General features: G+C 34.4%; 1 protein-coding gene across 1 annotated transcript in view; it reads left to right on the top strand.

The window, feature by feature from the left end:
* The first annotated feature begins 430 nt into the window (after positions 1–430).
* The window catches only part of CSNKA2IP (casein kinase 2 subunit alpha' interacting protein), a 130,276-nt gene continuing 104,931 nt past the window's right edge, over positions 431–25,775 (top strand). Inside the window, exon 1 of the mRNA XM_055259926.2 lies at positions 431–752. The gene's annotated coding sequence lies outside the window, so the exon portion shown is untranslated. The remainder of the gene's footprint in view (positions 753–25,775) is intronic.

Below are 25,775 nucleotides of genomic sequence, written 5' to 3'. Positions count from 1 at the left end.
ATAAAAAGGGAGAATTACCCAGTTTATCAGGTCTGTAGAAGAAAAGATAAAACAGCCAGTTGAACTAGAATAAAAAAATTGTACACAAAAATATGTAATTTGAATTATCATTTCCCTTCTATATTGCTCAAAGCCCTTTGCTTCCTAGCCTTTACTATTTACAATTTAGTCATTTTTCAATGTAATATTTGAAAAGTATATCTATTAAAAATTATGTAGAATTTTATGATTTTGGAGAGTAGTAACTGATTTGTTCCTTTGTGATTTTAATTTGTGGACATTCTTTAAACGGTGAATAGGATCTATTTCAAAAACTGTTTTTTAAGTTTTAAAAAGCTCAGAATGCATTTTTCTAATATTTATATTATATGAAATAGTTTATTCTGGTTAGTTCATAAAATTGAATAAAGTACCTGAATTGTATTACTGATTATCTGGGAAGTTTCAGGTCTTCAGTTTATTTCTATGGTGAAACTTATTCTAATTTCCAATCCAAGATTCTGGAACGCATCTCCCATTATGAAGTGGACCTCAGGGTGGGAGTGGAAACAGAACCTCTTGTTCACACTCCACACCCTCATCTTCCAGCAGTGAGGGTAGACTATTAAGGCTCTCATGTCATCAAGGATCAAGGCAATGGGATAAGGGAGACTCTAGACATTTGTTTCCTCACCAGTGAAAATTAAATGAAGACCCAGGAATCACTACAGCTATAGAGATGAGAAGGACATTTCAGCAGCTAGAGTGTGGTGGTGAGTTCCTGGCTACATGGCTGCTTCTGTACGAGAGTGTGCTTAAGTCTTTTTGTGTTGTGTAAGCTTATGTGTGCATATGTATGTATGAGCAAATTGGTGGGCTGTTTTTTTCAGTATATGATGAAGTCTTGTTAACCTGTAAACCCAACATCTAAAAAATGTCATCGAATAAACTTTTTTTCAGATCTCTGCTATTATGAGTAAGAGGTGGCCGTAAATAAACTAAAAGCAGATTTATTCACACTTATGTTTTATTAATTTTTTTAATTTAATTTTTAAAATTTATTATTATGGGTACATAATAGTTGTATGTATGTATGTGGTACATGTGATGTTTAGATAAAGGCATACAATGTACAATGTTCAAACCAAGGTAATTGGGGTATCCATCATCTCAAACCATTATTATTATTTTAGAACATTCTAATTCCACTCTTTCAATTATTTAAAAATATACATTAAATTAGTGTTAACTATAGTCATTCTATTGTGCTATACAACACTAGATGTTATTTCTTCTATTGACTGTATTTTTGTACCCATTAACAATCCTCACTTTATTCCGCAGTTCCCATTACCCTTCCCAGCCTCTGGTAACCATCATTCCACTCCATCTTCATGAGTTCATTTTTTTTTTTTTTAGCTCCCATATTTGTGTGATAATATCTTTCTATGCCTGACTAATTTCACTTAACATAATGTCCTCTAGTTCTATCCATGTTGCAAACGACGTGATTTCATTCCTTTTTATGGCTGAATAACATTCTATTGTGTATATGTGCCACATTTTCTTGATCCATTTGTCCACTGATGAACACTTAGGTTGTTTCCATATCTTGGCTATTGTGAATAGTGCTGCAATAAACATGAGAGTGCAGATATGTCTTTGATATGTTGATTTCTTTTCTTTAAGCTTTATACCCAGCACTCACATACATTTTAAGGTATTTACAGGAAAAGTCCATTTCCGATGCATTCTGTATCTACAAGATTGTTCAGCGATAACTGGTGTACATATGTAATGGTGATACTTGGGACAGGAAAAAAATTCTGGAGAAAATTCTGAATCATTCAAAGTTAAATTGTTTTCAGCATAGATGTAATAAGTACTCTTTGTAAATCTTTGAACATTGGCAAACCATATAATTTTTGTGTGAAAGAATGTTAACCAGAGCAGCAATTACGGGGGTTAGAACTTATGGTTGTGTCCTTAAGTGGAGAGACACTTTTTTTAGGCCTATTGAAGTAGTTTTTGTTTTCTTTTCTTTGTTGTTTTCTGGGTCATTATTATAACTGTCTCCATTCACAATTGTCTACTTATCTAAAATTGTAAAGCTAATATTTTTAGATATGCATGGGTGCTTAAGAATTGGATGTACAGTTGCCTATTTGCAAGGACACGGAATGACTTTAAACTTCCTGGATAAAATATTTTCTATGTGTACCAAGAAAGAGCTTGGGTTTAAAAGATTTAGAGTCATTGTGATTATGACTCGTTGAGAGTATGATTACAGCTAAGTAATTTTCTTTCCTTTTTTCAAAAGAAATGGGTACGGAGGTGTATATTCTGAGTCTTACGGAGTCTTAATTGCCTGCCATGAGGTAGTACTTAGGAGCATGATTAAATTGGTTAAGACACATCTAGACAAAGGAAACCTCCAAGAAGGAATGTACTTGTTAACACTGCTTCTGTGATTGAATTTAGGATTTATAGCACTTTAAATTTTTAAAAAATTGCCTGTAGTTTATGTACACAGTGTTAGAGATGAACTGAATTATTCATAATGATATATTTTATGCTAATTCACTGGAAAGTTTCTCAAATAATAGTTATTTAAAATTCCTCACTTTTCAGAAACTGCGTATTCTTTAGTACCACGATCTCTCCCCTGTCGTTGTGTTCTTCTAAGATATCACTGGTGCTATGATCGGGAGCTATTTGTTCAATCATGACCTGTGGGGCTTTCTTAACCTCTTATAAACTTAAGTGCCAATCACTAGGCTGGATATAATTACACTTTGGTGATTTCCTTGAGCTTTAAGGGCTAATGAATAGCCTCAAGTATTTAAATAACTGCTTGAACTTTCTTAATTGATACAAACTGTCTGTAATAATTCCACTTAGTCTGGTATGCCACCTGAACAGCTTTATCTTGGGTTTACATACTTAATTGATAGTGTTCAATGGTACATGATATTTATATGAGCCTTTGTCTTACTGAACTGCATATGAAATAACCATTCTAAGTCATATTTTAAAACTGTATTCCAACTTCATAAACAAATACATTAGAATCAATGTTTGCATTCCAGACCTGAACAAATATTATTTTATGTCAAATTTTGTTAGTCTTTTATAAACATACTAAAACATGTGCACCCAAATTATGGTTCATATTTTTTCCACGTTTCAAATTTATGCAAATGCATATTTACTTTTCAATTAAAATTCAAGTTTTTATGTGAAATAATATGAAAAGTTACAAAATAATTTAATAAGTATTTGAAGACTTTTATTTTCATTTTAGGGTTTTATTGCTATTTTATATAAAAAATAATCAAGATATGTCTGGAGGAATAATTGGGTTCAGAGGCTATTTTCTTTCAAAAACCAAAATCATAAAATATACAATCAATATTGACCTGAATCATTATTAATATATGCATTTTTATAATAGAAATTGTAAAGGTAAAAATGATTATAAACAAGAAATGAATTTTAAAATGTCTCATTGAGCTATTACAAATAATATACTCTTTAATAGTTTTAAAAATGATTGCTACTGATATAGAAAAATGTGATGGATTTTTCTTCTTTCTTTTTATTATTATTATTATACTTTAAGTTTTAGGGTACATGTGCACAATGTGCAGGTTTGTTACATATGTATCCATGTGCCATGTTGGTGTGCTGCACCCATTAACTAGTCATTTAGCATTAGGTATATCTCCTAATGCTATCCCTCCCCCCTCCTCCCACCCCACAACAGTCCCCGGAGTGTGATGTTCCCCTTCCTGTGTCCATGTGTTCTCATTGTTCAATTCCCACCTATGAGTGAGAACGTTCGGTGTTTGGTTTTTTTGTCCTTGCGATAGTTTGCTTATTATTTGTAATAGCCCAGAAGTATATAAATTATCCAAGAATAAAAATATGATGTGAAAGCAAGCTCTTTATACAAAATAAATAAATAAATAAAACTCTGTGAAACCAACTGTAGAATCTTACCTAAATGGGGAAATAGAACACGTTCTCAAAACCTTGGAGAGGAACACTAGATATCATAGGAATGTCATTTTTTCCCAATAGGCATATCATTTCAATAAAATCTCAGTGAAAAATCTCAAAAAAAATAAATAAATCAAATGTTTCATTGAGAATTAACCTTAGCATCCTAGATTTAGACTAGCTAGATATATCTGTGTATGAATTCTTGTTCTAAAATGTGCCTGACATGTAACTTTAGGTAAGTTATGAGACTTCCTGTGAGCAGCTGTTTCCTCATCTGTAAGATGGAAAATAATGATGAAGACAAGAATAATTATGTTAAACAGTAAACATTTCTTGATATTTCATGGATACTCAATAAATGCTACCTCATTATTATTCCCACAGGAAAAAAAAGTCTTACTACTTTTAGTTTCACTTTGATTGTATCCAGAATTATGACCCAGATTTGGCTTTAGATGACCTTGAACTATTTTCAGACACAGAATTATGCTCCTGAAGTCTTAATGTCTGATAACATTAATGCTATTTAAAATAAACTTTCGGAGAATCTGAAGGGAATTCATTTTTCTGAAAAGTAACTAGTTGAGAAATTCAAAATATATTTGAATGTATACATTTTGGTATGTTTGAAACCAATGGTGATGGTCTATAATCACTCATATATTGATGTGTTTTTACTTAGTGTTTTGTCTCTTGATAAGCAGAGGATTACAGAAAATTAAATGTCCATAGGTATTATTAAATCTAAGTCATGAAACGGATCATTCCCAGATTGCTGACATATATACTAGTATAAATATTTTTTAAGTGTTTTTGTTTGATAGTTTTTATTTGTATGTGTGTATGTCTTTTTTTAGTGTTAGCAAGTAGTCTGGTATAGTAAATAATATTCAAAACAAATCTTTGCTACAATATTGTATAGGTACATGCCTTCAGAGTTCAGTATGACTATTAAGAAATGCTTTAGAATTCAGGAACTTTTATATTCTGTTACATCAAAGCCTAAAGCTGCCTCCTTACATATTAAGTTTGGCCTAAAAGCTTTTCTGTACATCGTGAATTATAACAAGCCGGGGTGTAAACCTATCATAGCCCACACCTGTGCCAATCACTGAGTTTTGGCCAATGAAATGTAGCCAGCTGTTTGAACCATGTTCAAATAAGGCAAATGCTGAGCTGTAACCAATCCAGCTGTTTCAGTGCCTCATTTCCATTTTCTGTAGGTCACTTTCCTTTTGCTGTCCATAAATCTTCTTCCACCATGTGGCTGTGCTGGTGTCTCTCTTGAATCTGCTGTGATTCTGAGGTCTGCCCGATTGACGAATCATTTATCGGTCAGTTAAACTCCTTTAAATGTAATTCAGCTGAAGTTTTCTTTTAGCAATACTCAGAACTTTTTTGTTAAAAAGAAAGCAAGGGATTTGCACATGTCTATATTGTCAGAAAAAAAAAATAAAAGTATCTGAGCAAGGTTAAAAAAAATCCCAAATGCAAAACTGTGTATACATGACTCTACCACCTCCATTACTTCTTGGAAACAAATTAATACTTTTGTAGGCTGATAATTTTGGTGTGTATTACCTCTGCTTCCAAAAAATAATACACATAGCATAGTTACTTATGTAGAATTTTCTCTTTTCTTGGTAGCCAATAGCCACATGGGGCTATGAGCACTTGCCATTTGGCTTGTATTACTGAGAAACTGAATTTTAAATATTTACTATTAATTTCTTTATTTTTACACTTAAATAGCCACATAAGGGTAGGAGACATAATCCATCCAGGACAGCATATTTCCAGATTCATGAGCCATTTTCATATATGGTTACATTTCTGCCATGGGTTGCTGCTGACAATGCCCAGAACACAAGTGCCTTGGAGTGCGTATCCCTTAACCAACCCCCTCATCTTACAGACATGGTCCAAGGAGAAGAGTACAAAGCAACATAATGGCAGAGATGATGTTCAGATCTCCAGATATTGTGTCCCTGTCTCAGAGTCGCCAACAGAACTTAATTTTTCATTTCCTTTTGATAAGTGATGAGCTTGCTAAGGTGGTGATAATGGCATTCAACAACCATAATAATTAAACACTATGTCCCTTTTTGTGGTACAGTGATAAGAACTGAGAAAAAGGAGATTGAACCAAGGGAGCATTCTTATGACTAGTCTTTGCTCCTTATCACTCCAGTGAGTCTGTTGACAGAAATGGCCATATTCTTATTCAGCATTATTATTGGGCTTGGTTAAGAGTCATTAGTTTAGCTTGTTATGTGAAAGTCACTAATTTGAGTAACACAATGCCATTTGATAAAGATGACATTGGTATAGGAATCAAATAGGGCTACTTTTCAGAATTATTTTCTGATAATAAAATATAAATTATTTTAATAGTAGTAAACTTATTTTTTATTTTTTTGAGATGGAGTCTTTCTCTGTCCGCCAGGCTGGAGTGCAGTGGGGCGATCTCGGCTCACCGCAACCTCTACCTCCTGGGTTCACGCCATTCTCCTGCCTCAGCCTCCCGAGTAGCTGGGACTACAGGCACCCGCCACCACGCCCGGCTAATTTTTTGTATTTTTAGTAGAGACGGAGTTTCACCGTGTTAACCAGGATGGTCTGGATCTCCTGACCTCGCGATCCACCCGCCTCGGCCTCCCAAAGTGCTGGGATTACAGGCTTGAGCCACCGTGCCCGGCAGTAGTAAACTTATTATAAATGAAGTACATAAGGTTAGTGATATGGGGATCAAAGGGCCATTGCACATAAATCACTAAACAAAAGTCATTGGGAGACAGACACAAAAATCTGTATGTCTTTCATTCATTTAAATCCAGATTTTTTTCTCTTATTAGAAGAAAACATCAAACAGTTACTATATAAGCAAATTAGTGTAATGTGCTCTTCAAAGTTAACTTGATTATGGTAGAACACAAAAAAATGTCACATAGCTGCTTTTATTTTTCAGTCAATATTTCACAATAAGTCATCTAGGTTATTCAAATAGTTTTCCCTACTATTAAGATTTATTTATAGGATGGCACATAATGAGAGATTCTGACACCTATCATTTAAATAAGAATATTTCCACAATGTTTTTGCAGGAATAAACTTTCAAAGATGTTAGTGCTAAAAACTTTGTGGTAGAATTTTAGTAGATGCTGATAATATTTCTGCCAGAAATTGCAACCAGGGTCCCGTTCTACTTAAAGATATTCTTGAAATTAACAGAGTAGCAAGCTGTTAACTATCTGTAGAGGCTCACCTTCCTTTTACAAACTGTTAATAATACTCTGGTGAGACATATGTGGTAATTTCCATTACCAACAAAATTTTCTTTTTAGAAAAAACGAATGCTTTGAGCTTTAAATGTTTATATTTTTTGAGACTGGCGATGAAGGCATATGTTTTTTATTTCCTCCATATATTGTTTTAAAATTTTCCATTTATATTGTTATTCTCTGAACTTTAGTAATAACTACAGACTCATATTGAGCAGCTCATCAAATATTGGGAGAAAACGACAGAAATAATAGCAAGAACTATTGACTTTAGAAGAACTGAGCCCGCCTGAGTTCAAAGCTTTTATTCAATTGCTTTTATTTTGAGTTTACATGATAGAAATTGGATAACTATATGGATTTGATGTACCGATTTCTTCTTGATATGCAACTTTGAAAAAGTCTATGTAGTTAACCTATTAATATAGAACTGACACTCATTTAAATTTGCTGTCTCCCATTCCATTGGAAAGATCTCTGTTTAGAACTACAGGACATAAGGGCAAGTGTACATCTTTCTTGTAATAAACTAATAATAAAGAGACAGATATCACTACCACATTGTAAATTATACAGTAAGTCTTAGGTAACTTATTTAGTACTTTAAACACCCAGGAAATTTCACTAGTTGACAGCAATTGAAAATGCAAATTAATTGTGTACTCCATCCCACATCTGAAATAAAAGAAAAATGTCAGAAATAGACTAATTCTGGTTTCCTTTTGAATATCATATTTTAATTTCTTTTATGTTTCTCTAATCTTTTCAGCAGTGCTTAAAGATTTGGAAGATGTTGATTAAAGCATTTCCTCTGATTAATTATATTTTGGCTTTCAACTGTTTTATTTTATTTTAAAATCAAGTGCACACACATTGTCTGGATTATATGAGCATCTGCTCTTCCCAGTCTCTGCAAATATTTATATAAATCTAACTGCCACCCTGATCCCTCCAAGTTCTCACTGCTTGGCTAATCCTGATTGCATCCCCTCATTAAGCCATCTTCAGGATATGGAAACATAAATAAAACAGATGAACAACCTACATTTCAGGGATATTTGTGTACATGGGTTGCCACTTAACTCATGTTATTAAATTCTCAGAATTCATTCTAAAATCACAGGGTTTCCTTTACCTCTGCTTTCTTTAATTATACATTTGATTATTATTAATCTAAAAATTACAGGCATACCTCATTTATTGTGCTTTGCTTTACTGAGCTTCACAGATATTACATTTTTATAAATTGAAGGTTTGTGGCAACTCAGCATTGAGCAAGTCTATCAATGCCATTTTTTCATCAGCACATGCTCACTTCATGCCTCTGTGTAGCACTTTAGTAATTCTCGAAATATTTCAAACTTTTCCATTATTATTATATGTCCTGATGATCTGTGATTAGGCATCTTTGATGTTACTGTTATAATTGTTTTGGGATGCCACAAACTGCACTCACATAAGACAGTGAGCTAGATAAATGTTGTATGTGTTCTTGACTTCTCCATCAACTGGCCATTCCCCTGTCTCTCTCCTTTTCTTTAGATCTCCCTATTCCCCAAGACACAATATTGTTGAAATAAGGTCATTTAATAACCCTACAATGACCTCTAAGGTGTTCAAATGAAAGGAAGAGCTGCACTTCTCTCACTTTAAATAAAAAGCTAAAAATGATTAAGTTTAGAGAGAAAGGTATATTGAAAGCTGAGGCAGGTTGAAAGGCCTCTTGCAGCAAACAGCCAACTGGAGAATGCAAACAACAGGTTCTTGAAGGAAATTAAAAGTGATACTCCAGTGAATACACAAATAATAAAGTGAAACAGCCTTATTGCTGATATGGAGAAAAATTTGGTGGTCTGGATAGAAGATCAAACCAGTCACAACATTCCCTCAAGCCGAAGCCAAATCCAGAGAAGGCCCCTAACTCTCTTCAATTCTACGAAGGCTGGAAGAGGTGAGGAAGCTGCAGAAGGAAAGTTTAAAGCTAGAAGTGGTTGGTTATAAGGTTCAAGGAAAGACGCCATCTCCATAACATGAAAGTGCAAGGCTAAACAGCAAGTGTCAATGAAGAAGCTGCAGCAAGTTTTCTAGATCTAGCTAAGATCACTGATGAATGTGGCTGCACTAAACAGATTTTCAATGTAAATGAAACAGCTTCATAGTGGAAAAAGAATCCATCTAGGGCTTTCATATCTACAAAGGAGAAGTCAATGCCTGGCTTCAAAGCTTCAAAGGACAGGCTGACTCTTGTTAGAGGTGAATGCAGCTGGTGACCTTCGGTTGAAGCCAGGGCTCCTTTACCATTTCAAAAATTGTACAGCCCCTAATAATTATGCTAAATTTACTCTTCCTGTGCACTAGAAATGGAACAACAAAGAACTGGATGACAACAATCTATTTACAGGGTGATTTACTGAACATTTTAATCCCAATGTTGAGAACTACAGCTCAGAAAAAAATTTCAATATTTTTCACAATATTTTCAAAATGTTTGAAAATATTACCATTTATTAACAATGCAACTGGTCACTCAGGAGCTCTGATGGAATTGTACAAGGAGATTAATGTTGTTAAGCCTGCTTACACAGCATCTATTCTGCAGCACATAGATTAAGGAGTAATTTAGACTCCCAAGTTTTATTTTTTAAGGAATACATTTTGTGAGGCTATAGCTGCCATAGACAGTGATTCCTCTGATAGGTCTAGGAAAATTAAATTAAAAACCTTTTTGAAAGGAGTCATCATTCTAGATGTCATTGAGAACATTCATGATTTACGGAAGGAGGTCAGATATCACTATTAACAGGAAATGGAAGGAGTTGATTCCAACCCGCATTGAGAAATTCAAGACTTCAGTGGAAGAAGTAATTGCAGACGTAGTGGAAATAGCAAGAAACTAGTATAGAAGTGGAGCCTGAACATATGACAGAATTTCTGCAATTTCATTATAAAACTTGAATGGATGAGGAGTTGCTTCTTATGGATGAGCAAAGAAAGTGGTTTCTTGTCTACTCCTGGTGAAGATGCTAGGAACATGGCTGAAAGGACAATGCAGGATTTAGAAAATTACATTAACTTAGCTGATAAAGCAGTTGCAGGGTTTGAGAGAATTCACTTTAATTTTGGAAGAAGTTCTAATGCGGGTAAAATGCTATCAAACAACATTGCATGCTGCAGAGAAATCTTTTATGAAATCAATGCAACAAACTTTACTGTTTGCCTTATTTAAGGAATTGCCAGTCATCTCAACCTTCAGTAACAATTACCCTGATCAGTCAGCAGCCATTCACATTGAGGCAAGAGCCTCCAACAGCAAAAAGATTCCCGTTCATGGAAGGCTTAGATGATTGTTAGCATTTTTTAGCAATGAAATGTTTTAGATGAAAGTATGTACGCTCTTCTAGACCTAATGCTATGGCACAATTAATAGACTACAGTGTAGTGTAAATATAATTTTTGTTATGTGCTGAGAAACCAAAACATTATTTTGAGTCACTTTATTGTAATATTTGCTTTGTTGCAGTTGTCGGGAACAAAGGTATACTTTTGTCTCCAAGGTATACCTGTATTTTGGATATAATGACCTTTTCAAGATGATTTACTGTTTTGTATATCCTCTATCCATTTAATATGACTGAAAAATTAGAATTTATTAGGAAGTTGACAGGTAACACATACATGTTGAGTATCTCCTGTATTTGTTTTTCCCTTTATTCTTAGTATTTGTTCCTCTTTTATCTCTCTATGGGCTAAGAGAATGTAAAGAAATAGTACCTCTCCACAAAGATGGAACTCTAATACTTTTTATAAAGTCTTTCTTTCACCTTGGTTTCCTTAACTAATTACAGGTTTTATATGGGGACAGTACTTTAATCTGGGGCCTTCACTTTACTTCATGCTTTGATACAGACTGAGAGACATCTATTTGACTTCATTTTACAAATTGTCCTTTGACCATGTAGTTTCTGTAGACAGAATGATTTTTTTATTGTAAATATCTAAGACCGAGAATTTCTGTTCTTGCAGCTTTATGTAATTATGTTCAAAGGGGTTTGAATTAAAATGGAACAGATGTGTCCATCTTTAATTATGGTGTAACAAATTGTGTTACTCTAAGGCTTTATTAAGTGAAACGCTCATCTTTATGTAATAATGGGTCAGACAGTTTCAAAACGATATCAGTGAACACAGTGTACTGCCTATTCTAGTCAGACGTCAAAAGGGCTGTTAAAACTCAGAGGATGTACATGTAATCCAGAAGACACTATAGAAAATATATATATTTGTTTTTTATTCTAAGTTAAGTGAAACATATGATAAATCTAAATGTCATCTAAGTAAGACAGAAAAACTAACATTTGACTTAACAGATATATCTAAAGAGTAGTGAGAACATTCAGCTCTCTGTATTGGAAAATACCATTTTAGGGTTTCCTGAAAACCCTTTTGTATTCTTTTGTGTAAACACTCTCTTAATCAATGAGTGGCCAGAAAAGCCCTTTTTTGGGCACCACATTCAAGTCAGTACAACAAAGTCCTTTCTACTAGCTGTGAGCTACTTAGAGAACGAAAAAATAGTAAGAATATGGACAAGTACAAATCCTGTGAAATGAGCCCCATCTCAATGTTTCTATTTCTGTCAGTTGTTCCAGAGTCCTTTTATGCTTCTGGATATATCCAACTCTTTTATGTGTTTTTCTTTCTGCCCTTTCCCAATATGTCACTGTTTATTATTTTTATTCCTGAATGGTTTTATTGAGATACTCTTTTTGCTCCATTATCATTACCCTCCTAATCCAGGCTCTATTTCCTCATACCCAGATTACTGCATCGATTTTTCAAGTTTTCTTGATGTTTCTCTCCCCCCTTTCCATTCTTTTTACAGTTCATTGCCAATCTAATAAAAATAATATTTTATTTTTTACTTTTTTATTTCAATAGTTTTGGGGGTGCAGGTGGTTTTTGGTTACATGGATGAGTTCTTTAGTGGTGAGTGCTGAGATTTTAGTGCACACCTCACCCAAGAAGTGTACACTGTACTCAATATGTTGTCTTTTGTCCTTTACCCCACTCCCAACTTCCCCTCCAGAGTCTCCACAGTCCCTTATATTGCTCTGTATGTCTTTGCATCTTTAAAGCTTAGCTCCCACTTATAAGTGAAAACATATGGTATTTGGTTTTCCATTCCTGATTTACTTCACTTAGAATAATAGCTTCCAGTTCCATCCAAGTTTCAGCAAAAGACATTATTTCATTCTTTTTTATGGCTGAGTAATATTCCATGGTGTATATATACTGGATTTTCTTTATCCATTCATTGGTTGATGGGCATTTAGGTTAGTTCCATATTCTTGCAATTGCAAATTGAGCTGCTATAAACATGTGTGTGCATGTATCTTTTTCATATAATGACTTCCTTTTTAGGGGGTAGATGCCCAGTAGTGGGATTGCTGAATCGAATGGTAAATTTACTCTTACTCTTTAAGGAGTCTCCATACTGTTTTCTGTACTGGTTTACTAATTTACATTTCGACCAGAAGTGTCAAAATGTTCCCTTTTCACCACATCCATGCCAACATCTATTTTGTGTGTGTGTGTGTGTGTGTTTTAAATTATAGCCATTCTTGCAGGAGTAAAGTGGCATCTCATTGTGGTTTCAATTTGCATTTCCCTGATGATTAGTGATGTTGAGCAGAAAACGGTAATTTTAGTTTGATGCATCACTTCTTACAATACTTTGGTAGTTCAAGTGTATTACACAAGGCCACACTTTTGTTTCTGGTCTTCAGGATCATTCATAATCCCTGTGCACCTGCTTGTCACCACTGCTCAAAAAAATGAATAATACGATTTTCCTTGCATCAAGTGCCTTCATTTTCAGTATCTAGACACAGCCTTTTCTAGGCAGAATTGTTCACTCCATCCCAATACATGTACCTTTACCCTCTCCCCATGTTCTTTCTCCAGCTGAGGATGTTCACGCAACTATTCCTTTCTCATGAAACTCGTGGCCTTTCTTGAAAGGCCGGATTCTCCATGGTGCTTTCTTCTTTTTCACTTTTCCCTTTTTCTGAGTTACCAATTCAGTTTTAGTTTATACCTTAATTGTTTCCTAAACTGGTTTTAACTCCTCATGAAGACTTAATCTCCTTGTGAAGGAAAGTTTTTTTGTAGAGTGGCTCAACTATCAGTGTAATCTGGTTGATTAATTGGCATGCCTTCGTTGAGGAATTTATCACTAGGACTCTCTTCTTGTTTATTGGGATGGGAAGGGGGCGAAAAGATGAGAGAGGCAAAAGAGAAAATTTGGAAAATGAGTTTATTTTATTGCAATGTCTGTGCAATTGTTGGTCTTAAGGGAACAAATACGCTAAATTCAAAGATGATGAAAAAAATAATCAGCTTCACAGAGCTGTGGTAAACACCAGATGTTGAAAGAGAAGCTTATCAGACTATCTTTCACCTTTCATCTTTAAGGGACAAATTACAACAAATAACCAAAATAAACATAAAGAAACCATAGAGGACACTGAGTGAAAAGGTAAAGCTCCAGATTTCAAAACAGAAGACATATCCAGACAGCCCTTGTCAGTATGTTTCTTTTCTATCGAGGGCTGCTGCTGCTAGAGGTCTCTAGGCTCCCATATGATCTGTTGGTCACTGTACTTCGCTTTCCCAACTCTCACCCCCAGTAGACATGCACACTCACATTTTTAGGATCCAAAGAAGAGAGCTGAGCTTGATTTTCTGTCAGGCAGAAGAGCAAGATAGACAATGTAATTTGATACTTTTTCCTGCTAACCCTCAACACAGAATTCTGGATTCTCATCTGAGGACTAAGAACACCTTTAACACTGATGAATCAGAAATAAGGCAAGGACTAAAACTGAGTTAATTATCTAATATTAGAAAATGAAGAAACACTCATCACTGGATTCACTTGCCTCACTAAATGTATTTTATTACTTGAACATATATAATAAATACAGAACTTTTCTTATCCTTTAATAACAAATTCAAAGAGAGAAAACTTCATTCATATTGAAAAGTATAGACTAGAGATGGAAATTAAAAATAATATACCAGAGAGGACTGCTACAAATGAATGACAGCTTGTTAGACAAATACATCCATTTTTGTAGATCAAACATTGAGGTACGAAGTAGACATGGCTTCAAAGACGATATTAATTTCTTTTTTCTAAATTCAAAATTATTATAATACATATTGTAGAAAATTCAGACAGAGGCAACAGCCCAAAACAAAAAAGTCATCCTTGATCCCATCCCACTATCTAGTGATAACCATAGTCAATATATTGGTGAACATCTTACCAAGATGTAACTTTGGGTAGGTAGACATTTTTACAAGAATGATATCACACCGTACACTGTCTAATAAAAAATTTCACTTAATAATATGTAGTCATTTCCCATGTCAAAATTATGATCTATTAAATCTTTTATGTCCAATACAAAGCAACACTAAATGTAAGATAACTTCCCATTTTCCTATGAGAAAGCCAATTTATTTAGCTACAAAGATGTATTTAGTACCACATATTTTCATATCTATTAAATTTATGTTGAAACTTTAATATTAAAACATTCCATATTCCATGAAACGGTGGTTTTTCATCAAAGGAAACATTCTTTAAAGTCACCAGATTTTCAGAGTTCATCATTTCTAATTTTGCATCTATTTCTGATGCTGTTACTGGAAATTTTGTCCCAAGCCATAAGTATCCATTTACATAGCATTAAAACTTTTATTATTTTTGTTAATCTCCACAATACAGCCATTTATCATGTTGCTTTTAATGGAATCTTGTTTACCACAGTAGCCAACAGTTGAATATTGTGTGGTCAGACTCCAGGAATCACTATTAAATATATGCTAATTTTTATAATTCCATTTTTTTACTGTTTTAGTCATGTAAACTAAAATGATAAAAATGTTTTAGTTTTTACTAAATGTTTTAGTGTTAGTGAGTTCATGTTAACTCTCTCTGTCTCATCTATCTATCTATCTATCTATCTATCTGAATACATGCAGACATAAAACTCACATTGGTGAAGGCAGTTTTGGGCTAATGTATTCATTCAATGCCTGAAATGCTATTCAAGACAAAAGAATTGAGAATGTACCCTTTGAAAAAATTGATTTTAAACTAACTCATTTTCTGAGGTGTCATTTTGGGAAAAAGAAATTTATCTTATATTTGGTCATATAAATTATAGTAAAGAAAATGGCAAGATCATGTGAAATATGTATTTGAGGTTTTTGTTTAACGCTCAATACAAGCATTTTATACTCCACAATTAGAAAATCAGAAGACTAAAAAAAGAAATATTGAATCTGAAAATAATTTTATAGACTAATTAATTAATTTATTTATTATTGAGATAAGGTCTCGCTCCATCACCCAGGATGGAGTGCGGTGGCATGATCACAGCTCACTGCGGCCTCCCAGTGATCACAGCTCCCAGGCTCAAATGATCCTCCCGCATCAGCTTCTTGAGTAGCCAGGACCACAGGCTTGTGATATCACACCCAGCTTAATTATTGTATTTTAAAAATGAAGAAATAGTGAGACTAAGAGGGCAAACAACTCTCTCAAGTTTAACAGGCATTTACAGGGTGAGTTCAAATTAGGCAGGTTTCTTGACAGTTTATTACTCTTTACTCAATGTGATATCGAGGTGTAAAACAAATTCATCCTAAACTTCCTTCAGAAATTGAGAGACACATGCAAAGGGCCAATTCTAATAAATGCTATCAGCTTAGTAAACTCAAACTAAGGATAAATCCCCTCAAGCTTCTTTTAAGAAATCTTACAATACTTGTTTTCTAAAAAAATAAGGGCAAACTCTCTTGAGAAATACTTCCCTTTGTTATCTGGATGGATACTGCTTTGTGTATCACACTTCTTTTTTTAGGGAAAGTTACTCAGATGATTTAGCTTCAACTCTCCCCACTTCCCCTAGTCTTTCACCTCCACATATCTCTGGATTCTGGAAAGGCATTCACTCATTTATTCATTCAACAAACTTGTGCTTATTGAGTCAACTGCTACTTTGCACTAAAACCGTGCAAGGCACAGAGGAAATGAATATAAAAAAACAAAATTTGTGATACTCATTAGAGCTAATCAAAATATTCTCATTTTCTGTTTATAAGTGGATGGTATTATTAAATTGGATTTGTCCATCTCCTTACCCTTTGATATGAATTTCTTACTTGCTTGTTAAAATTTGATTGCTTGTGCCTGACTCTGCAGGCCTTTCACGTCCCTGCCATGGAAGCATATGTCAAGAGGCAGCCTGAGCCTCTGAGCAACTGCAATAAACACAGCTATTCTCCTGGCCAGTGTTGGAAAAGTAGGATGAGCGTATTAAACTACTGAGATTTTAGGGGTATTATTGGAGCTTAACTTAGCTTATCTTGACACAAAATCCTTGCTTTCAAGATCCCCTTAATTAAGTGAAGTAGAGATAATAATGAAGTATTTCAATTACACTCTAATCATATCTATTATAAAAATATGCTTTATGTGATGGAAGGACTAAGGAAAGAATTTTGAGAAGTTGATGAGATCAGGCTTAGGAGTCAGAGAGCCTTGAGTTGAAATCTTGACTTTTGTATGTTTAGCTGTATGTAAGTCATTAAACTTTCTAAGCCTGTGATATAGTTTGGATATTCATCCCCTCCAACTCTTATGTTAAAATTTGATATCCAGTGTGGGGGGCGTTTGGGTCATGGAGGTGGATACCTCATCACAGGTTGTTGCAGTTCTTGTAGAAATGAGTGAGCCCTTGCTCTGTCAGTTACCATGAAATCTGATTGTTAAAGTGGCCTGACACCTCCATCTCTCTCTCTTGCTCCATCTCTCATCATGTGACATCCTGCTCTCCATCTTTCATGATGACTGGAAGTTTCCTGAGGCCCTCAGCAGAAGCAGTTGCTGATGCTACCCTTCTTGCATATCTTGCAGAACTGTGAACTAAATAAACTTCTTTTCTTTATAAATTACCCAGCCTTAGGTATTCTTTTATGGCAACACAAAATAGACTAATACGATCCACTTTCAATGGTATAGAATATGGGTAAGAGTGCTATTATCTATCTCATAGGGCGGTTGTAGTAATTAGGTGAGCTGCATGATAAGCACTCAATAAGAGGTAGTTGCCATTACTATCACTATTTTTAAAATCGGTATGTGGTATAGAATGGGTAATCCTCATAGAACAAAATCTAAGGAATGCTGAACAGAAGCATAAAGGTTGAGAAGCTGTGTAGTTAATAAACTGTAAAACTGGCATTGTAGGCGGAAGGATGGGTGAACATTTTAGGTGAGAGATGTTATGCATAGTACACAGGTGAGTGGTGACAAGTGAAGCTGGAAAAGTAGGCACGAACTGAAAGAAAATTCACCTGTCCACCATGGCTAGGAAGTAGTAATTACCCTGATGGTAGTGGAGAAGTATTAAATGTTTTAATAGCAAATGAACATTTTAGAAAAATCATGAAAGCTGCAACATGGAAAAGAGATTAGAAAAAAAAACCCATGAGATTGGAAACAGAAATAGCTCTAAAGATATACTAAAGCCTTCCAAGTACGAAATGTATGCATATACTACACTAATCATAATTAAAACTATGGGTGTGTGTAACTTCACAAAGAGAGATCTCTTGATGTCAAGGCTAGGAATGGAAGCCTAGGTATTGATAATATTCAAAGGGCTACTACATAAAGCAAAGTGTTCTTGGGGAGAATAAAAAGGGCAGAGAGGAAAAGAAAGATAGGAACCAAGAACCTTGGCTATCATGGATGCCAAGGTAGGGAAGAATGTGAGCAGGGGACGATCAACCCTGTGAAACATGCCAGCGATGCAAAGTAAGATACTATCTTAAGAGTCTTTATGTCATTGGAGAATCAGGAAGCTATCATTGATCAGCATGGAAGAACTCAAGACTGGTGGAAGTTAAAGGCAGATTTCAAGAAATAAATGAGAAAGGGTGATGGTGGTGCGGAAGTAGAGTAGATTGAGTTTAGACTATAATTTCAAAAAGTTTGAATAAATAATAGAGGATAATTGGGTACACAGAATGAAGAAAGTTTTTTTGTTTTAAAACGGGAGAAACTTATCATATGTATGTTCTGAGTGTTTCTCTTACACCCAGGCAAATGGAGCTCCTGCCCAGGGTCTGCCCTATAAAAGGATCTCCTCTGGTCTTTTGGCCACATATGTACCCAAAGCAAAAAAAATCTGCATTCCAAAGGGACACATCCTACTGAAAGACTTGTGAATTCTGGGTCTAAATGCCTTTGGTCACACCTCTAGGACCTGTACAGACTTCTGTACATTTTCCCATTAATATTGCTTTCTGATATGTAGTTTCAAAATTGTTTTTATTCAGTTAAAATGCTTTCTAATTTCTCTTTCCATTTAACCCACTAATTATTAAGAAGTATGTTATTATTATTGAAATATTTGAGGATTTTCCAGGGATCTTTCTCAATGATTTTTAATTTAGTTCCACTGTTGTTAGAGAACATACTTTTTATGACTAGAATGCTTTTGAATTAATGAAGACTTGTTTTAGGTCCTAGACTATGGTCTTTGTGGGCAAATGGTCTGCTCTTGAAAGATATGTGATTTCTGATGTTGTGGGAGTGTTTCAGAAATAATCTTTTTATATTTGTATATTATGTTGCTTGAAATTGTCCCATAGTTAACTGATGCTCTTTAATTTTTTCAATTTTTAATTTTTATGGATATATTATCGTTGTACGTTTTTATGGGGTACATGTGATATTTTGATGCAAGTATACAATGTATAATGCTCAAATCAAGGTTACTGGGAAATCTATCACCTTAAACATTTGTCATTTCTTTATGTTAGGAATGTTCCAATCCACTCTTTTAGTTACTTTGAAATACATCATAAATTATTGTTTACCATAGTCTCCCTATCATGCTACTGAACATTAGAACTTATTTCGTCTATCTAACTGTATTTTTGTACCCATTAATTAATCCTTTTTTGACCCCTGCCTGCCCACTACCCTTTCCTGCCTTTGGTAACCACCGTCATTCTATTCTCTATTTTCATGGATTCAATTTTTTTTAGCTCCCACATATGAGTGAGAACATGGGATATTTGTTTTTCTCTACCTGGCTTATTTCACTTAGCATAATGACCTCTAGTTCCATCCATGTTGTTGCAAATGACAGTATTTCATTCTTTTTATGGCTGAATAATATTCCATGGTGTATTTGTACCACATTTTCTCTATCCTTCTGTTAATGAACAATTAGGTGGATTCCATATCTTGACTATTGTAAATAAAGCTGTAATAAAAATGCAAGGGTACATATTTCAACATACTGGCTTCCTTTATTTTGGATATATACCTAGCAGTGAGGTTTCTGGATCATATGAGAGTTTTATTTTTACTTTTTTTGAGGAGCCTCCATACTGTTTTCTCTGGTGGCTGTACTAATTTACATTCACATCAACAGTGTAGGAGTGTTCCCCCTTTTTTTTACATCCTCACCAACATTCGTTATTTTTTGTCTTTTTGATAAAGGCCATTTTAACTGGGCTGACATAATATTTCATTGTGCTTTTGATGTGAATTTCTCTGATGACTAATGGTATTGAGCATTTTTTCTTATATCTGTTGGCCTTTTGTATGTCCTCTTTTGAGAAATGTCTATTCAGATATTTTATTCATTTTTCAATTAGATGATGCTGCTGCTGCTGCTAATTACTCTTCTAGTGTGTTGTTTGAGTTTCTTTTATATTTTGGTTATTATTAATTATTAATCCTTTGTCATTTGAATAGTTTGCAAATATTTTCTGTTTTATGGGTTGTCTCTTCACTTTGTTAATTTTTTCCTTTGTTGTGCAAAATCTTTTTAGCTTTTTGTGATCTCATTATCTATTTTTTCTTTATTTGCCTGTGTTTTTGAGGTTTTAGGAGAAATCTTTGCCCAGCTGAATGTCCTGGAATGTTTCTCCAATGTTTTCTTCTAGGATTTCATAGTTTTTGATTTTAAATTTAAGTATTTAATCCATTTCAATTTTATTTTTTTATATGATGTGAGATAGGGGTTTAGTTTCATTCTCTTGCATATGGATATCCAATTTTCTTAGCAGTGTATGTTCTTGGCACTTTTGCCAAAAATAAGTTGACTTTAAATGCATTATTTTATTTATGGGTTCTGTTCCATTAGTGTTGCTGGGTTCTATTTTGTGTCTGCTTTTGTGCCAGTATCATGCTGTTTTGCCTACTGTAGCTTTGTAGTATTATTTGAAGTCAGATAGTGTGATCTCCAACTTTGTTCCTTTTGCTCAAGATTGCTTTGACTATTCTGGGTCTTTTGTGGTTCCATATAAATTTTAGGATTATTATTTTTTGATTTATGTGAAGAACATCATTGTTATTTTGATAAGGATTGCATTGAATCTGCAAATGTTTTGGGTAGTATGGACAATTTAACAATATTGATTCTTCCAATTAATGAACATAAAATATCTTTTATGTTTTGTGTCCTATTCAATTTCTTTCATCAATGGTTTTCTTTTTGAGATGGGGTCTGGCTCTGTCACCCAGGCTGGAGTGCAGTGGCATGATATTGGCTCACTGCAACATCTACCTCCCAGGATTAAGTGATCCTCCCACCTCAGCCACCCAAGTAGCTATTTTTTTTTTTTTTTGCATTTTTGGTAGAGATGGGGTTTCACCATGTTGCCCAGGCTAGATTCAAATTCCTGAGCTCAAGCGTTCTGCCCGCCTGTGCCTCCCAAAATGCTTGAGCCACTGCGCCCAGTCCATCAATGTTTTATAATTTTCATTGTAGAGATTTTTCACTTCTTTGGTTAAGTTTATTCCCAAGTATTTTACTTTAATTATAGCTATTTTAAATGAGATTTCTTTCTTGGTTTCCTTTCCAGATTGTTTACTATTGGCATACAGAAATGCTACTGATTTTTGTATGTTGATTTTGTATCTTTGAACTTTACTGAATTCATTTAAAAGTTCTAATAGTTTTTTGGTGGAGTCCTTAGGATTTTCAAAATATAAAATCATATTGTCTGCAAACAAAGATAATTTGTCTTTTTCTTTTCCTATTTGGGTGCCTTTTCTTTCTTTCTCTTATCTAATTACTTCAGCTAAGACTTCCAATACTATAGTGAATGAAAGTAATGAAAATAGGCATCCTTGTCTTGTTCCAGATCTTAAACTAAAGGCTTTCAGTTGTTGGACATTCAGTGTGATAGATGGATTTGTCATACACGGCGCCTATTGTTTTGAGGTGTGTTCCTTCTATACTCTGTTGTGAGCTTTCTTTTTTTTTTTATCATGAAAGGATATTGAATTGTATTGAATGTTTTTTCTAACGTTTGTTGAAATTATCAGATGGTTTTTGTCTTTTATTCTGTTGATGTGATGCATTATGTTTATTGATTTGTGCATGTTGAACCAAACTTGCATTTCTGTGATGAATCCCACTTGATGATAATGAATCTTTTTAATGTGTTTTTGAATTTGGCTTGCTAGGATTTTGTTGAAAATTTTGCATGTACGTTCATCAGAAATACTGGCCAGCAGTTTTTGTTGTTGTTGTGTCTTTGTCTGATTTTGGTGTCAGGGTAATTCTAGCTTTGTAGAATGAGTTTGAAAGTATTTCCTCCTCCTGGATTTTTTGGAATAGCTTGAATAGGATTGGTATTGGTTCCACTTTAAACATTGGTAGAATTCAGCAGTGAGGTTATTGGCCCCTGGATTTTTTTTTTTCCTGGGAGACTTTTTGGTCTTAAAATCAATTTTATCTTATGTAAGTATAGTTACTCATGCTCTTTTTTTTTGTAAGTATAGTTACTTATGCTTCCTTCTTTTCTATCTTGTTACTTGTTATTAGTGTTTTCAGATTTGTATTTTTCATATCTAAAAGTTCATTTCTTCCAGGTTTTTCTAGTTTATTGGCATATATTTGCTCATAATAGTCTCTATTGCTCCTTTTAATTTCTGTGGCATCAGTTGTGATGTCTCTTTTTCCACTTCTAGTTTTCTTTATTTGGTTCTTTTTTCTTCTTAGTCTGGCTAAAGGTTGTTGATTTTGTTTATCTTTTCAAAAAACAAACTTCATTTTGTTTATCTTTTGTATTTTTTTGGTTTTGATTTATTTCTGCTCTGATCTTTTATTAAATTTTTTCTTCTACTAATTTTGGGTTTGGTAGGCTTTTGCATTTCTTGTTCTTAAAGATGCATCAATTGGTTGTTTTTTTTTAAGTCTTTCTATTTTTCAATGTAGGCATTTATTGCTATAAACTTTCCTGTTAGTACTGCTTTTACTATACTCACTATAGTTTGGTATGTTGTATTTCCATTTTCATTTGTTTCAGTAAATGCTACGTTTTCTTCTTAATTTATTTATTGACCCAATGGTCGATCAGAAGCATATTGTTTAATTTCCAAGTGTTTGTATAGTTTCCAAAGTTCTTCTTGTTATTAATTTCTAGTTTTGTTCCATTGTGATCAGAAAGGATACTTGGCATGATTTCAATTTTTGTAATTTTTTTAAGATGTTTTTTGTGGCCTGTCTTATGGTGTGTCCTTGAGAATGTTCCTTGTGCTGAGAAGAATAATATGTATTCTGCGGCTGTTGGATGAAATATTCCATAAATACTTGTTAGATCCAATTGGTCTATAGCGCAGGTTAAGTCTGTTCCTTTGTTGATTTTCTGTCTAGATGATCTGTCCATCGCTGAAAGTTGGGTGTTGGAGTCCCCAACTTTTATTGTGTAGGGGTGATTCTCTCTATCTCCAATAAGATTTGCTTTATACATCTGTTTGCTTTGGTGTTGGGTGTATATATATTTATAATTGCTATGTCCTTTTTAATTGACCCCTTTGCAATGACACAATGACTTTCTTTGTCTTTTTAAAGAGTTTTTGTCTTGAAATCCATTTTATCTCATGTAAGTATAGTTACTTATGCTGTTTTTTTTGGTTTTCATTTGCATAGAATATCTTTTTCCATCTTTTAATTTTCAGTTTATGCGTGTATTTACAGGTCAAGTGAGTTACTTGTAGGCAGCATGTAGTTGGGTCTTGTTTTCTTATTCAAAATGAATAAGCAAGCTTTCGATTGGATAATTTAGTTCAATTTACATTCAATGTTATTAATAATAGGCAAGAACTTACTACTTCCATTTTGCTATTTGCTTTCTGGTTGTTTTGTTTGTCTCCCTTCTTCCTTTCTTCATGTCTTTTATTGTGTATAAGTGGATTTCTCTGGTAGTATGTTTTAATTTTTTGTTTTTTTATTTTTAATGTTTTCATTGTAGGTTTGGGCTTTGTGGTTACCATGAGAATTACAAATAACACTTACAACCAATTATTTTAAACTGATGACAACTTAGATCTTATCACAATAAACAAACAACAACAACAAAAAACAAGCAAAGAGAAAACTAAAACTCGCTACAGTTTAAATCCCTTCCCCACTGCAATTTTTGATATTTTGTTGTCTTTATCTTTTTATATTTTCTATCTCTTAAAAATATAACTGTTGTATTTATTATTTTTGGTAGATTTGTCTTTTAGTTTTCATACTAAATTTATGAGTGGTTTAGACATGGAAATTACAGTGATAGAGTATTCTGTATTTGTCTGTGTATTTACCTTTACCAGTGAGTGTGTTATACCTTCAGATAATTTCTTTTTGCTTGTTAGTGCTCTCTTCTTTCAGACTGAAGAACTCCTTTTAGCATTTCTTGTAAGATAGGGCTGGTTTTGGTGAAACTCCTCAGCTTTTGTTTGTCTGGGAAAGTCTTTATTTTTCCTTCCTGTTTGAAAAATAACTTTCTCAGATATCATATTCTGGGTTGGAAGTTTTTTTTCCTCTTCAGCACTTTGAATATGTCATTCCACTTACTTATGGCCTGTAGGTTTTCCACTGAGAAGCCTGCTGCTAAACATAGGATTGAAACTCTTTTATGTGTCATTTTCTTCCTTTGTCTTGCTGCTTTTAAAATATTTTCTTTGTCCTTACCCTTTAAGACTTTGATTATTACACGCCCTGAGGTAGTTTTATTTGAGTCAAAACTGCTTGGTGTTCTTTGACCTTCTTTATGCCTAGACATTTATATTTTTCTCTAGGTTTGGAAAGTTCTTTGTCAATATTTCTTTAAATAAATTTTCTACTCTGATCTTTTACTTTACCTCCTCTGTTAGGCCAATAATTTTTACTTTGCCCTTCTTCTAAACCTTGTATTTCATTTTTCTTTTTTTCTCCTCTGTGTATTTTCTTATAGCCTGTCTTCAAAGCTCACCAATTCTTTCTTCTGTTTGATGAGTTCTGTTGTTCAGAGACTCTGATGCATTCCTCAGTTAGTCAATTAAAGTTTTCAGCTCAAGAAGTTTTAAAAATTCTTTCAATCTCTGTTTTAACTTTTTCTGGTAGAGCTCTGAATTCCTTTTCCATATTATTTTGAAGTCTGTTGAGCTTCCTCAAGACAGCTGACAGCTATTTTAAATTTCTTATCTGAGAAGCCATACATCTCTGTCACTGAAGGCTTGACCACAGGTGACAAATGTAGTCTGTTTGGAGAGGTCATGTTTTTTCTGGATGTTCTTGGTGCTGGACATTCATTGACATCTGGTCATTGAAGAGTTAGATTTATTCTGATCTTCACAGTCTGGGCTTGTTTGTACCTGTTCTTCTTAAGAGAGTTTTCCAAGAATTTAATAAAGATTGGGGGTTATTACCTAAACCGTTGCTCACTGCAGCTTTTTCATCACTGGGGAGTGATCTAAACCCAGCAATGCTGTGATTCTTGCAGACTTCTAGATAGAAAGCCTTGGTGGCTTTGGGGAAGATAAGGGAGAATTCCTTGGATTTCCAGGTGAAGTCTGGCTCTTTCTTCCCTCACTCTTCCCCAAAGAAAAGGAGTCTTTCCCTGCACTGAGCGGCCTGGGGTTGAGGGAGGGGTGACATAGATACTCCTGTAGCCACCACAGCTGACACCACACTGATACATGACTCCCATGACCTCTTAGACCAGCACAGTACTGGGGCTTGCCCAAGGCCCATGGCTGCTACTGCCTGGCTGCTCCTGATGTTTATTCAAAGCCAAAGGTCACGTTAGTTAGCAGGTGGTAAATCCTACTGGGGCTGGCTCCACCACGCTAAGGTGGCAGATTCCCTTTCGGTTTAGGTGGATCTAGAAATGATGTTCAGGAGCAAAGGCCTGGAATAAGGAGCTTCAGGAATCTGCCTAGTGCTTTATTTTAACATGGCTGAGCTGGCACCAAAGTTGCAAGACAAAGTCCTTTGTACTCTTCCCTCTCTTTTCCCTAAGACTCCTCTCTGCATTGCACACCTGGAGTTGGGGGAGAAGTGATACACACACTCCTGCGGCCACTGCAGCTAATGTTTTTCCCGCTGGCCCAAGGCTGGTCTAAATGCTCCCTCTGCGGGCATCAGTGGAATTCTG

This window comes from Symphalangus syndactylus, chromosome 21 (genome assembly GCF_028878055.3).
Source record: "Symphalangus syndactylus isolate Jambi chromosome 21, NHGRI_mSymSyn1-v2.1_pri, whole genome shotgun sequence".
NCBI lineage: Eukaryota > Metazoa > Chordata > Mammalia > Primates > Hylobatidae > Symphalangus > Symphalangus syndactylus.
The sequence above is the reverse complement of the archived record's forward strand: the minus strand, read 5'-3'. Positions and strand labels throughout refer to the sequence as shown.